At 37.9% G+C, this 13958-nt stretch overlaps 1 pseudogene; it reads left to right on the top strand.

The window, feature by feature from the left end:
- The first annotated feature begins 1757 nt into the window (after nt 1-1757).
- Nucleotides 1758-1854, top strand: LOC130033759 (uncharacterized; annotated as a pseudogene).
- Nucleotides 1855-13958: the final 12104 nt, after the last annotated feature.

Raw genomic sequence — 13958 nt, 5'->3', positions numbered from 1 at the left:
GACCCAATTCGGAACCCAGCGGCTTTTGGCCGAAATGTGGCTGAACTATGCATTAAGCTATGTCACCATTCTACACCAGGTGGAAAAGGGTGTTTGTCCCTTCTGCCTTTATCTCCCCTGGCAGCACAATGGCAATCACCTCAGAGACTATTGGATAGCCAGGTATGAGCTAGCGGTGACAGGGCTACTACAGCCTCGTGGGATAGGGGGTGGGGGGTAGAAACAGCCCATTCTTCCTGCCCCGCCAAGACCATGAGTTGCCCACCATGAGCAGCTCTCTGGCTTGTCCATGGCCCCAGAGAACCAAAGAGAATGCCCTGCCACAGAATCAGGGTGGGGGGCATGTTGGGAGGAATACTGGGTTCATTGGTGGTAGAGAATGATTTCCATGAGCAGGCACCAGTAACATCTCCATTCGTCCTAGCCCTGAGATTTTAGCAAGTGCCACATTGGAGGCTCTTTCATGGTCAGGGAAATGAGATCCATTATTGTTAGTGGGTTTTGGCATGTAGAATTCACCACGGGGAGCTTGCCAGACTCTGCCATGTGGGCAAGATACTCTCGGTAACCTGCCAGGTTCTCCAAGAAAGAGAACTGGACAAAAAGAGTTGTTGAAATATCAACAAGATCCAGTCTCTGGATCTTGGCCATTCATGGGACTACATGGCTCCAAGGGCAGTTCGTGGGTGTAACACTTAGCTACTGGAAGATGAGGGATCTGGATGAGGAGTCCCAGTCTTGATCCGAGCAGCCTTGGATGTCTCCGCCCTGGGTCCCGCACACCTGGGATCCTCTGCCAGTTCCTTCATGCATGAGGCTCCTTCAAGCTTGGGGAGAGTGGTCTAAAGCGTACCTATGGCTGGTTGCAGAGGTCTGCAGCTGCCGGAGCTCTGCTTGGGGTGGTGAGGGAACCTCACCAACAAGGGCAAAGGGCCCTCAGTGAGGAAAGCCAGATGCGGGGTCAGGAGACTGTCATTTTAGACATATTTGGAATTAATTTTAGATCGAAAAGTACACATCATTCAAACTGCTGTATATGCTTAGCAATAAATTATTATACACTTCTTCAATGACCTAAGAAAACCCCCTCTGCTCAGAGAACTCGATTTTTAATTACAGGTGTGCTTTGCCCATGTGGAACGACTGAGAATCACTATGAGTAGATAAAAAACTCACTATACACACGAAGATGCACACAGGTTACTTTGAGACATCTGTTTTGTTAATGTTTGTTGGCCATTAAACTTCACTGAGACCCTTTTTTCTGTCCTTTGCAGGAGCCTCATGAATCTCACCTTCCGTTCAAGTTGAACTTGTAATAAGGTGGAATTAAATCATCAATATGCTTCTCACCTCTTCCTTCAGGAGAAAAATCCTACTTACATTCAAGGTGGTCAAAGTGCAGACAATGCCATCCACCTTTTTCTGGAGATGTACACGGGACCGAGGTGAGAACAGCAAAAGGCTCTATTTTAATGGTCTTAATGAAGGTTTCAGGGAAGGGCATTAAACAAGACTGATTCACCATCTTCCAAAAGAAATAATGTGCACAGCTGACGCCCTGGGTATGGTAAAAGAGAATATGGTAAAAACCATACTTTTTCTTCTGGGACATTAAGGTTCTAAATCTATAGCTTCAAGCTGCTTTGAAATACCTACCTTGATTAGGAATCACCGTCTGCCATAGGAGTGAGTAAGGACAACACTCAAAAAAATCAGAAGAGAAAAATAGGGAAAAAAAACAACTCTTATACTCAGTTTGGCAACACATGTACTAAAATTGAAATGATAGAGAGATTAGCATGGTCCTTGAACAGAGATGACATGCAAACTTGTAAAGTGTTCCACATTTTTGTTGCAAGAAGAATTAACAGGGCTACATTAATCTAAGACAAGCCCCACAAGTACTCCAAATTTCGACATAAAGTTAGCACAAATCCCCATCACAATGATCTCTCTCAATGTCAATGGACTAAATGCAGCAATTCAAAGGCAGAGGATGGCAGGATGAATTAGAAAACTGAACCCAACATTCTGCTGCCTGCAAGAAACACATCTGAATAATCAAAGAACACATGGGCTCAAATTCAAAGGCTGGGAAACCAATTCTTCGAGTAAAGAACACCTCCAAATATCTGGAGTGGCCATACTAGTATCAGACCACATGGACTTCAGGCTAAAGGTTATAAGAGAGAGTGTAGGTCATTTCTTAATGATCATGGTATCTGTACATCAGAAAAAACTCACCCTCCTCAATGTATATGCTCCTAATGACAGACCAGCAAAATATGTAAAAACAAGTTCTAACAGACTTAAAGAAAAACATTGATAGCAACACAATACTAGATGGAGATTTGAAAGTACTTTCTCACTTCTCAATATATTAAACAGACAAAAACTCAGCAAGAAAATATTTTATTTGAGGGAAGTAGTGAACAACCATTGGCTTAGAATAGAAATCAAAGAGGAAATAAAAAGATTCCAGAAACAAATGAGAATGAGGAGCTACCAGAACTTGTGGGGCACAGCAAAAGCAGTGTTAAGAGAAACGTTTTTAGCTCTGCGAAATTCATCAGGAAGAAAGAAAGGGCCTACAAAAATAACTTACAGTTCAAGATTTTGGAAAATGACCAATTAAAGGAGTCCAAGCTAGGCAGGAGGAAGGAAATAATAAACCCTGGAGCAAAAATCAATGAGCTAGAATCCCAAAATACAATCCAGAAGACCAACAAAAAGCAAGACATTGTTCTTTGAGAAAATAAATAAGATCAATAAACCATAAGCAAGACTCACAAATAAACAAAGAGAACGAATCCTAATAAACGAATCAGAAATGCAAAGGGGGACATCATAATAGAAACTACAGAAATCCAGAGGATCATCAGTGATTATTTTGAGAATCTTTACAGCAGGAAATGAGAGAATCTTGAATAAATGGATAAATTACTGGATTCCAATTACCTCCCAAGGCTGAACCAAGAAGATTTCGAATATGATAGCACAGCGGTAGGGTGTTTGCCTTGCACGTAGCCAACATGACCGACCCGAATTCAATTCCTCCGCCCCTCTTGAGAGCCCGGCAAGCTACGAGAGAGTATCTCTCCCGCAGGGCAGAGCCTGGCAAGCTCCCCGTGACGTATTTGATATGCCAAACACAGTAACAAAAAAGTCTCCAATGGAGACGTTACTGGGCCCGCTCGAGCAAATCGATGAACAAAGGGAGGGCCTTTACCTTTTACCTTTATCACTACCAAGCAAATTGAAATGATAATAAAAAGTATCCCCTAAAACAGGAGCCCAGGCCCAAATGGATTCACTAATGAAATATTTCAAACCTTTAAAGAGGACCTGATGCCAACATTTTTTAAGATTTTCCAGGAAGTTAAAGAAACAAAAATACTACCAAACAGTTTCTATGAGGCAAAGTTCATCCTGATACTCAGATCAGACAGAGAAACCACAAAAAAAAAGATAATTACAGATATTTCCTTGATAAATACAGATGCAAAGATCCTTAAGAAAATAACAGCAAAAAAAATCCAGAAACTCAACAAATGATCACACACTAAGACCAAGTAGGTTTATCTTGGGATGCAAGGATGACTTAACATTCTCAAGTCAATCAACAGAATACACCATCTCAATAAAATAAAGATAAAAGTCATATGATCATATCAATAGATGTAGATAAAGCATTTGATGAGATCCAGCACCCATTCATGATGAAAAACTCTCAACAAAATGGGAGTTGAAAGTACTTTCCTCAATATAGTCAAAGCAAACTATCACAAACCCACAGCAAGCATTATTCTCAACGGGGAAAAACTAAAGGCTTGGGTCAGAAATCAATGAGCTAGAATCCCAAAATACAATCAGGCACAAACCAAGTTACCGACTCTCACCACTCCTATTCAGCATAGTACTTGAAGTACTTGCCATATGATTTGGTAAGAAAAAGATATCAAGGGCATCCAGATAAAAAAGGAAAAACTCAAGCTTTTACTATTTGCTAAATCAATATCCATTAGTCCATGGCTTTCCGGTATACTAATAATGAAAGAGAAAAAAGAGATAGGAGAAGAACAATCCCATTCACAATAATACATCAGAAAATCAAGTACATTAGAAACAGCTAAGAAGGTTAAGGATCTATACCAAAAAAAAAAAAAACCCTACAAACACCACTTCAAGAAATAAAAGAGGATATGAGGAACTGGAATCACATCCCATGCTCATGGATTGAGAGGATTAACACTGTCAAAATAGCAATACACCCCAAAGCGCTATTAAGATTCAATGCGCTTCATATAAGTATACCAATAACATTTTTCAAAGAAACAGATTAAAAATTCTTGAAATTCATAAACAACAATAAACTCCCATGAATAGCTAAACCAATCTTTCGAAAAAGAAGATGGGATCACCTTCCCCAACTTCAAATCCTAGGACAAAGTCGTAGTAATCAAAAAAGCATGGTATTCAGATAAAGACAGGGCTCAGATCAATGGAATGTCGTCAAATATCCTGACGCTGACCCTCAGATTATTATTACCTAATCATTCATAAAGGCTCAAGAACTATGAAGTTGAGCAAGGAAGTCTCTTCAGCAACTGGTGCTGGGCAAACTGGACAGTAACATGCAAAAAAGATGAAGTCAGACCTATTTATAGTGCCAGGAACAAAGTCAGATCAAATGAATTAAAGACCTCAATATGATACCTGAATTCTTAAGATATATGGAGAAAAATGTGGGAAGATCCCTCCATGACAATAAAGCTAAGGGAAACTTCTAGAATGAAACACCATTGACCAAGGAAGAGGAAGTGAAGATAAACAAATGAGACTACATTAAACTAAGAAATTTCTGCAACTCAGAAAAAATGGTGACCATGATAAAAAGACAGCCCACATAATGGAGAAAAATTATTTATGCAATACCCATAAAATTAACCTCAAAATTCTGACTGCTGTATCATTAAATATACTAAATAATTCCTGTGACTTTTATTCTTCTTCACATATATTTACTCTAAAATATTTTAGATTTCCTTTTAAACCACAGGTAAAAATGTAAAATTATAACTTTTCTTAAAAGCTAAAAATAACCCCTATACTTTGCCAGGTGAGACCCAAAAAACAAAACAGCAAACAAGCAAGCAAGAAAGAAAGAAATTAAAAATTAAAAATAATGCTCGTTGCAGTGCTAAGGATCAAACGCAGATCATTATACAATGGAAGGCAAATGTTCTATCACTGAGTTATATCCCTGTTCTTAAACATTTAAAAAGGTCTTATTTGATGTTTCATTGCATTTTCTTTTTTAAAAAATGCTTTTCTTAGTAGACCTGGTCGCCACTGTACCTCCTACTTGTTGACCTTTGTATATTTTACCTCTAAGATTCAGCTGGCACCTTATTCTTCCTATATCCATGCTCTCATTTGACAAACTTTCCAAGATCATGTCTGACTTGCTTTAACTTGACATAAAATGGACACCTTATTTTCTGTATGCTCTCACGCTACAGGTGATGAGATTTTCGACCCTGGAGAAGCATTTTCTGGGGAGCTTTCTGACTGTTTCTACTTGACTTCAAAGTATCTAAAGGTAAGGAATCATCTTTTTTTTTTTTGCATTTATGGGTCACACCTGGCGATGCACAGGGGTTACTCCTGGCTCTGTACTCAGGAATTACTCCTCACGGTGCTTGGGGGGACCATACAGGATGCTGGGAATCTAACCTGGGTAGGCCGTGTGCAAGGCAAATGCCCTACCTGCTGTACTATTGCTCCAGCTCCCCCCTCCCCATAATTCATCATCTTGAGGGCCTCAGATTTCTACCTTCCATTTAGAAACTTCATCTTTACATTGACACAGTAAATTGAAACCACAGAACCATTGAATGGCATGTTATAATGGTAGCAGCCATGAGCAAGCATTGATAACCCATAAGTTGGCATAAATGAATTCTTTCTCAGAGGCTTCAACTTCTGAGGATACCTTTCACAACCTCCTTTCTGTTACATATTCCTGGATCACAATCTACATCAGTCCATCAGTAAAAACTGTACACCCAAAAGCTAGTCTTCCAATGGGATCAGAATCCTTGATCCTTGTAACTTGCAATTTTTCATTCATGACTTGTTGACCTTGTTTCAGGCGGAGGCAACCAGAGCATAAACTCAACTTTCCAGTAGTTTCCACAGGAAATCCAAATACCTAAGAATGTTATCATTTCTGACAACACAGTTTAAAATTTTTTTGGAATCCCACGGAAAGCTACTATCATTAATGGTATGATATTACTATTCTCCAAAGTCCAGATCTTCCAAAAGAACTCTCTACCCTCCTCACTCCAATTGCAGACTCCAGTCTATGATGCTCCTGAAACTGCTTCTAATAGTTTCACTCAGGTTCTCCCCTAAAGTGCACAAGTTAAGTTCATACCACTCCAAGTTCTTATTCCTAAACTACTAGAGTCGGCTTGATTCTCAAGCTTGTGTTCTCCCTTGAGGAAATACCGTGCTTCCTTTCTCTATGTCTCTCTTTGCTTGCTTTGTTAAATGAGTTTTCTCTCTTGAACATATATTACTTTTCACACTACAACTCTGTCACAAGTTTCTAAGTGTTGTTTGAAAAATCTATTTTGCTTCATTGAACTAAAAATTTAAAAAACCAGAGTTTTGTTAAAACCAATATTTGTTTCTTTTAAACCGCAAATTTTGAGAATGAAAGGTGGTAAAGCAATGAAATACTACTCAGTTGTATGATGTGAAATGTTATTATTTGTAGAAAAATTGATAACATGAGGGTATTATGTTTAGTGACATAAATCAGGCATAGAAAGATAGGCATCATACAAGTTCATGCATATGGGACATATAGAGAAAACAAATTAAAGGAATAAAATGAGACAGACAAACGTCTAAAACATATATATACTATGATTTATAATTCGATTAATAATGGTTTCTTATAAACATAATTCCAACATAACACTACTCATTCTCTCAAAAATTAACCTCTTCCTCTCTCCCAAACCCCCAAAATCCCTCCTCCCAATCCCCTGACTCAATTTTGTGGATCAATTCTCCACGACAGTGCACCTACCAGAAATAGGCAAGGCATTGTTACTGGCTATTCTAAGGATAATGGACAAGGCCCTGTGCTAGAAGTGGAGGTAAATGTTGTAGTTCTTACTGTTTGCCATGTGGTGTTGTTGATTTTTGGTTTTCTTTGTATTTGAAAGAGTTTCTGTATATATTGCACTTGAAAATAAGAGACCTAGGACAGAGTGATAGTACATTTCGTAAGGCACTGGCCCTGTGCACAGCTGACCTCAGTTTGATCTTTAGTATCATGTATGTTCTCCTAAGCACATTCAGCAGTGATCCGTAGCACAGACCCATGAATATTCCCTGAGCAGTACGGGCTATGACCCAGATTCAACCTGATCCAAATAAAAGCTTTTTTTAAAAAAAATAGATATTTTTAAACTATTAAGTTCCATACTGTATTTGGTATATCAAATACATTAGGGGGAGTTTGCCAGGCTTTGCTGTGCAGGCGAGATACTTTCGGTAGCTTGCTGGGCTCTCTGAGAGGGGTGGAGAAATCGAACTTGGGTCAGCCATGTTGGCTGCGTGCAAGGCAAACACCCTACCGCTGTGCTATCGATCCAGAGCTTAGCATTGTAAAGTAGTCTAGTCTCAATTCATTTGCTTTCTTGAAAATATAATAGGAAGTTGATATCATGGAATAGGAGTTAGAATGAAGCACCACTTTATCATGAAATTTGTGCTGAAGTACAGATTCTAGGTTTGATGACTTAAGACAGGAGAACCGAAACCCAAGTGTATTCAGAACCTTGTTGCTCATTCATGGAAGGGAAAGTTAAAGTGATACTATCACAATAAGAGTTTTGAAATGTCTCGAGAACATACAAAAATATTAGTTTAAGACATGTATTTTATTTTAGTGTGGTTATTTTGGAGGACTGCTGAACTAGAACAGTGAAAAATGTGGCATTCCCTACCACAGAGGCTGGGTAGGATGGTGGGTATTGGAGATGGGAGGGAAACTGGGATCCGTCGTGGTGGAGAATGGGCACTGGTGGAGGGATGGGTACTTGAACATTGTATAACTGAAACATAAGCACAAAAATTTGTAAGTCTACGACTGTACCTCATGATGTATCACTTATAAAAATTTTTAACAAATGGAAAAACTAGGGAAAAATGTGGTATTCTTTTGTGTGCTCCCGAAGTTTCATTACATGAAACCTAGATGTCCATTATACTATCATATCTTCCAATCTCCTTTAGGAGCTCTTACGTTGAGTGTGAAAATAACATGCTGTAAAAAGAGTGAGAGGATTAAACATGAACTGATTTCTTTCAAGTTCATTTCATAAACTTAATAATCTCAGTGTATTTAACTTAAATACCACCTGTCTATGGACAGTTTTCCTCTTTTTTGACCTCAATTATTGATTTTTTTTCCCTTCTCTTAGTTTTACCTACCTTGATAACTCGATTCTGTGTTGGGTTGAGTAGACAGAGAGAAGTCGATTCCAGAAAAGGAGGCTGGTGTTTGGTTATTTGGGGGCTGAACCTCCTTCAGAACCGTAACCATTTCTCGCGATGAGTTGCTGTAAGTTTGGGGGGCAGAGCCCTTTTGTCCTGTGTATGACATGGAGTCATAGGACTGCAGGCCAGAACGGAGAGTTCCCAGAGTGCCTTGATGATAGTAATACACCTGGCTTCCTTCCTGGAATGGAAGTGACAGGCTTTTACTCTGATGTGGAACCTGAGATGGTGTTCTCTCAACAAGACTGGCAGAAAGTGATGGGTACACAGACACCATGTTGTTGGTATCTAGGATTTTCTCATAGCGAGCTGACATAGACATGGAAGAGACAGCAGAGTCTTGGTCAATGACAGTCACAGAAAAATCTTCCATGGAAGACTTCTCTTCAGCACTTCCTTCAATATCACATTCCAAAACAATTTGGAAGGAAGCAGCTGAGGTGGATATATGACTCTGGTGAAACACTCCAGATAGAACTGTTGTGCTGAAATGTTCGTAAAGCTAGGCACTACCCATCAGTGGTTGGAAACAGGTGCCAGAGGATGAGGGCAGGAGCCAAGCAGAACTACCCACTGGAGCAGATACTCTGGAGTAGTTGCAAACACTTCCTGTTAGGGAAGCTGTATCATTCACCACAGGAAGGGAAAACTGCAGAGTATGTACAGTTCCAAATACAGATAGATTTTGATAACTTTCTGTAAGAACCAAGAGGGTGATGAAAAAAATCTGTGAGACTAATAATCTCCTTCAACGCTGAGAGGAACAATATTAACTTAAAATTTAAGCCATTGAGATGCTTCTAGTACGAACAGTCATCTGAGTTTCCCAAATTCCAACAACTTAGGGTTATTCAAAGCCTGGAACATTTTGGCACTTTGTGTATTTGGTATCGTGCTCCCATTGTGAACAGAGAACTATAGAAGAACCAGTGGGTCTTATCTAAACCTGGATTTCTTGCTTAAAGATAGTTTCTCCTTACCCTAGAAATGCCTGTAGCTTGCTCTCCTATTGAGTCCTATGCTATTTCCTAGAATGGAAGCTTTTTCAAACTAGGAAGTCTAAGATATGGGAAACATTCTCTGGACAAGAAGAAACTGAGACCCAGAGATGGCAAAGAGATTTCCTATATTCCAATAATTTTATTGGTCCTGGGGTGGTGTAGAGTTTGGACCAATAACTGACAGTGATCTTGGGCTCTTCCTGGCTCTACACTCTGGAGTGACCCCTTAGAACATTCAGTAGAGTGTATGCCATGAAAGAGATTCAACTTGATTGGCTGTGTACAAGGCAAGTGACTTATCCCCTCCAGTACTTTCTCTCTCTGGCCCTTAAGAATTTCCAGGTTAGGCAACCTAAAGCATGTGGACTTCTTGCCAGGACTCTGCATGATCACTACAAGGCCAGAAACCGGAAGGAATATACCTTACATTAATATAGGCATTGGAGACTTTACAACTATTACCATTGCAATCATCAGGTTTCCATTTGACTTGTACAATGAGTATCTGTTACTTATGGTTCACATACGACTTAGTCTTGTTGATGCATTGAAGGTTACCCTGAGTTTTAATCCACTTCAAAAATGACTACTTGAGTTTTTCCCAAGAAATGTTTTTGGAAGGAAAACTTTATTTACATTCGGTGTCTTAAGTTGTTTATCTACAATGTAGTTACTAATAACTCTAAGAATAATAATGCATACTTGAATATAATTTTTCTATTTCATATGATTTACATAGGAGTAAGTGTAAAGAAAACATCGTGAAAAATATGTATCACAGAACTGAAAAACATGTATATAGATATTAATGAAATTTGGGCTATGTAGCAAGCAGCATAGTATAGTAAGTTATTGAGAGCAGACCCAAGAGTAAGCCCTGAATAATGGTGGATGTGGTCCATAACAAAATCAAATAAAACAGGCCAATAAGGTTATTAATAAATTGTTCCATATATGCAATATGAAGACATTATTCTATTTTAGAAAAAACTGCTAGCCAAAAAATTGAATAGTAGGTGATTTTTGAGTGCACACTTTATGAGTCCATTAAAGAGAAAAGATTTACCAGTAACTACATTAAAAAAGAAAATAGGAATAAACGTGATTGTATTTCATAGACAAGAAATGTTTCAAATGAGTAAAATACAGAAAGAAACTTCGTAAGTACAAAAAATTAATCTCATCAATAGCTCTGAATATTAACAAGCAAACAACATGTGATAAACATAGCATAGGATTTCACTTGATCACACAAGAAACAGAAAAGACCATTTAAAAAATGATCACAAAATATTGTAAATTTGCTTTCACCCCCAGGATTAGAATTATCTTTATCAACCAGGAAAACGTTCTTCTCAATGTTTAATGAATAAGCACCAAAATCCAATAAAATATCTTTAGTATAGGAAAACTCAGAATTCGCAAATAGGACAAAAATGTGTAATTAGACATATGAGACTTGATTTTTCTATTTCCTCTTAGGATCTAAAAACAGAAATTGACTATTTTCCAAATACTCTCATGTTAGGAAACAAAATCACGTAAAATAATATTTGTAAAGATGACAAGAAGCTTTAACCAGGAACCTACTAACCACACAAATGAATCAAATATCCTGATTCAAGATAGAATATACCATTTATTTTTTATTTAAATGGCAGCGCGTCCATGTACTTAAAAACCAAAACGTAATAAAACCATTGAAGATTCTGTTTCTTCCACCCCCGTAGATAACCACTATTAGCTATTTATGGGAAGCATCATTTCTGAAGCATGTTTATATTCCAAATTGTCAAGTACCAGGTACTATATTCTAAGATATAATAAGGGAAAAAAGCCACCAAGGATGGCTTTCTGATAAACTGGTTTTCCCTCTGGTACCCTACTCAAACAATAGTATACATTCTAGTCCTGGAATTTATTGAAGTAAATTGCTTTGAATTGCTCTCAGTGTGTTTATCTCAGCATATTTAATATATATTCTTTGTTTTTTATTTTAAATCTTTGGTTGTCTTCAATATTCTCTCCAAACTTTTTCCCATTCCTTGATAATCACCATCCATATTCTTTCTTTCTTTCTTTCTTTCTTTCTTTCTTTCTTTCTTTCTTTCTTTCCTATTTTATTCCCCCACATATCATATTGGTTTCTATTTTCTATTTTCTGTTTCTATTTTCTGAGTCTGTAAAAAAAAAGTCTCTGTTTTACTTTTTTCCAATAGACATCATGTAAAATTCACTATGCAAAGGAAAAAGAAACACAGAGTATCAACACTCATTTACATATATACATGTATTTGCGCTCGTAAGTATGTCTAAAATATAATGTAATCAACGAGAAAAAACACTTTGTATGTGAGAAAAAGAAAGCCAATGTCTAAAATAACACATCAAATGTCAAAGTCAAACTAAAATGTGGCTTATAAAATTCTACTTGAATATTTTCTTTCATTACTACATGATGTTTTTACTTGGCTGCTAAGTTTAGGGATGATAAATCTAATGAAAAGCTTTGAAAAGTAATATTCTTTACCTGACATGCTGAGAGAGGAGAAAATACCGATGAAAGGTAGACGAGAAATGGAGATGGTACGAGATTACCTCTGAACACTGAAGCAGCTTAAGACCACAATTGTTCAGTACAGATGACTGCTCACTGGTGATTGGTCATTGGTCACTGGTCACTTACCATGATGTTTCAAATTTGTTTACAAACAACTGCATGGGAACCCCAAGATTCTACCAGTTGTTGGTTTACTTGGTGGGAGAATGATGTCATAAAGTAGGCAGCTGAAAGGTAGAGGCTAGCCAATCAGGATGTCAGATTCCCAAGAAAAAGACCGGATTGGTTAGAGAGAGAGGAAGAATGAAGCAGGCTAGGGAGATGGAATCCTACAAGACAGTTATAACAGATGCCTGTGTTAGAAAAATACTCCCATTATATTCCAGTGCTTACATATTTCATTAATAAATCAAGAAAATTACTAAATAATCATTTTTATTGCACTGTTAAAGAAACAGCACTCGGTATTACTAGTATATTTTATATAACGTTTACAGCATAACGGGTAGGGCATTTGCCTTGCAGAAGGCCAACCCTGATTCCGATTTCAATGCCCGGCAAGCTACCGAGAGTATCTCGTCCACATAGCAAAAGCCTGGCAAGCTCCCCATGACGTATTCGATAGGCCAAAACCAGTGACAACAAGTCTCACAATTTTGTGTAAGATGTTACTGGTTCCTGCTCAAGCAAATGGATGAACAGCAGGAGGACAGTGCTACAATGCTATGATTGAAAAAAATGATGGTTTCTTTCAATGACAATACTTACTAGGATAAGTTTTAGATGAATCGAGATGTGTTAAAATGTAAATAAAATGAGAAGAAATAGTAAATGCAAAGGTATCTTATTTATACAAAACAAACATTTGTTCTCAGTTTAAAACTGTAGAAGATAAAGAAAATCATATGCTCATTTGTGTCAAAATTTTACTATCTGAAAAAAAAGGGATAAAAAACAAATTAAGTGATCAAAAAACAAGCAAAACCAACAAATACTGGCAATTAATATGATAGGCCAAGGATGAATGTTTTTAATAAATTAGTGCTGTGAAATAAATCAGTATTTAAGTATCAAACTTGAATAAAAAAATAAGCATAAACCATGATCATATAATCTGTATTGAAAAAAGTGTAAATGACTAGTAAACACAAGAGCAATTTTCTTTTTTCTGAATTTTTTTTGTTTTGTTTTATTAGTGAAACACCATGAGGTACAGTTGTAGAATTAAACTTGTTGTGCTTGGGTTTCAGTTATACAGTGATCGAGTACACATCCCACCTCCAGTGCCCATTCTCCACTCCTACCAATTGCAGTATCCCTCCCACCCCCATCCCCCATCCCACCCTGACTCTTTGATAGGGCACACCCTTTTGTTCTATCTCTCCTTTTGGGTGCTGTGGTCTGCAGAAGAGACATTGGGTGGCAATCCTGTTTGTTCCATAGACTACTTTCAGCAGGCATTTCCCATCCTGGGCAGATCTTCCCAACACCCTTTATTGGGTGCTCCCTTCTCTATCTGCGCTGCCTTTACCCCTAGAGAGTGCAGCTGGCCTCTAAGCCATGGAGTGAACAACCTGTATATTTATCACAGCTATTCTTGGGTGTTAGTCTCTTATTTTGTTACTTTATGTTAACCAGATGAATGTGGTCTTTCTATGTCTGTCCCTCTCTTTCTGACTCATTTCGCTTAGCATACCATTTTCATGTAGTACCACACAAGAGCAATTTTCAAGCTCACTAGTAGACAAAGAGCACAAATTAAAATGAGAAATTAAAATTTCCCCCCAAATTACAAATATTGAAAGCTCAGG

Source organism: Sorex fumeus, unplaced genomic scaffold (genome assembly GCF_029834395.1).
Source record: "Sorex fumeus unplaced genomic scaffold, SorFum_2.1 ptg000054l, whole genome shotgun sequence".
Classification (NCBI taxonomy): domain Eukaryota; kingdom Metazoa; phylum Chordata; class Mammalia; order Eulipotyphla; family Soricidae; genus Sorex; species Sorex fumeus.
Note: the sequence above shows the minus strand (reverse complement) of the source record. Positions and strands in the feature narration are given on the sequence as shown.